General features: G+C 43.2%; 1 protein-coding gene across 3 annotated transcripts in view; it reads left to right on the forward strand.

The window, feature by feature from the left end:
• Tesk2 (testis-specific kinase 2) overlaps positions 1-1632 on the forward strand; it is a 165249-nt gene that overhangs the window by 10026 nt on the left and 153591 nt on the right. Inside the window, exon 1 of one of the 3 annotated variants that reach the window (XM_023724156.1) lies at positions 1028-1045. The exons of the other annotated variants lie outside the window; for them this stretch is intronic. The gene's annotated coding sequence lies outside the window, so the exon portion shown is untranslated. Of the gene's footprint in view, positions 1-1027; positions 1046-1632 lie in introns of those variants that run through there. 3 annotated transcript variants of the gene reach the window in all.

Genomic DNA, 1632 nt, shown 5'->3' on the forward strand with positions numbered 1-1632 from the left:
TTTTTTTTTGGGGGGGGGGCTGTCTCAGAATGCCTTCAGGGCAGGTTTCGTTGGCTTGAGTTCTGGGGATCGAACCACAGCATCCTGAGCCTAGGGTCTCATTGTATAGTCTAGGCTGCCCCTGAACTCACTGTGTAGCCCAGTTCCTGCCCTCAGCCTACTGAGTGCTGGGATTACAGGCATGGGTCACCATGACCAGCCTTGAGAGGATTTTTTTAAAAAACTGTTTTCAGTAAAGGATTTGTGACTTGGCTTATAATGGGAATAGAGAATATGAATGTGTGGAGGAATTTTGAGGAAAGGTAATGAACTTGGTTTTGAGCAAGTTCAGTTTGGGACCAGTTTTCAGTTTTGAAAGATTATGCTTGGGTAGTTGAAATTTGGGACTGAAAATTGGGAGAAAGGTTATAAATTTGAGCTGAGGGAGAATATATGGGGATATTTGAAGCCTTAATGTGGGATGGTAATACTGAAAGAAGAGAAGAAAAGGGCAGTGGACCAGAAGGACCATCATTGTGTGAAGGATAATAGACACCAAAAGAGAGGAGTTAGAGGAATGGGACATGAACTAGAACAGAATGGCATTATTACAGAAGCCAAAGCAGGAAAGAGTATCAAGAAGGGAGGAGAGCCAGACATGGTGGCGCAGGCCTGTAACCCCAGATACTTGGGAGGTTGAGGTAGGGGGGTTACAAGTTTGAGGTCTGCCTTATGAAATTTAGCAAGGCCTTGTCTCTAAAGGGATTGGGGAGATTGGAGTTGGGAATATAACTCTGGGGCAGAGCACTGGCAGAGCATTTGCACCACCCTATGTTCAATCCTCAGGACTGAAATAAAAAGGGAGGGCAGGTTAAATAATGACTATCAATGTCAGGTGGTCCAGAGGTCAAGTAGAATGAGGTTAGAAAGAAGCTGCTGAACTTAACAGTTAGGAAGTGACCTGCTTCCTTTAAAAGGCCATTGTGACAGTGTAGTGATGCAGTGATGACAGTAGTCAGATCATGGATTGAGGTGCAAATGGGAGGCAGCAGACTGTGAAGGAGAGGTGACAATTGTGCAGCTTGTCTTTGTTGAAACTGTAGAGCATATCTGGTACCATAAAGATTTGTCACAGATCACAACTGTGGGAATTAGGTGTCTTAGGTGTTGCTATCCCTCTTGTATACGGTTGGAAAGACTGGGTCTGGAGATCTCAATGTAGAGTATTTGCTTAGTATCCTTGAGGCACTAGGTTTGATCCCCTGACATCATAAAAATAAAATATATTTGGGAAAACTATAAGCAAGGATTTGAACAAGGTCTGACTACTTCTGAGACCTATGTTCTTTCCAGTGTCACACATGTATTTTTTCTTCTTTTACATGGGTGAATCAACTTTGTAGATTGACTAGAAAGTTTGTCTGGGAAATATGTTGGGCATTTCTTTTATTTTTATTTTTATTTTATTTTTTTTTAAATATTTATTTTTATTTATTACATTTATTTATTGTGCGTGTGTGTGGCCAGCTCAGCCCACCAGGGGGCGGGTCTGGCTGGCATGTGGTGCTGGGGATCGAACCGCGGTCCCTGTGCTTTGCCAAGCTTGTTTCAAGTAGGTGCTTTAGACCACTGAGCCATCTCTCCAGCCCGGCA

The sequence above is a fragment of the Octodon degus genome, unplaced genomic scaffold, assembly GCF_000260255.1.
Source record: "Octodon degus isolate 3935 unplaced genomic scaffold, OctDeg1.0 scaffold00107, whole genome shotgun sequence".
NCBI classification, from domain to species: Eukaryota; Metazoa; Chordata; class Mammalia; order Rodentia; family Octodontidae; genus Octodon; species Octodon degus.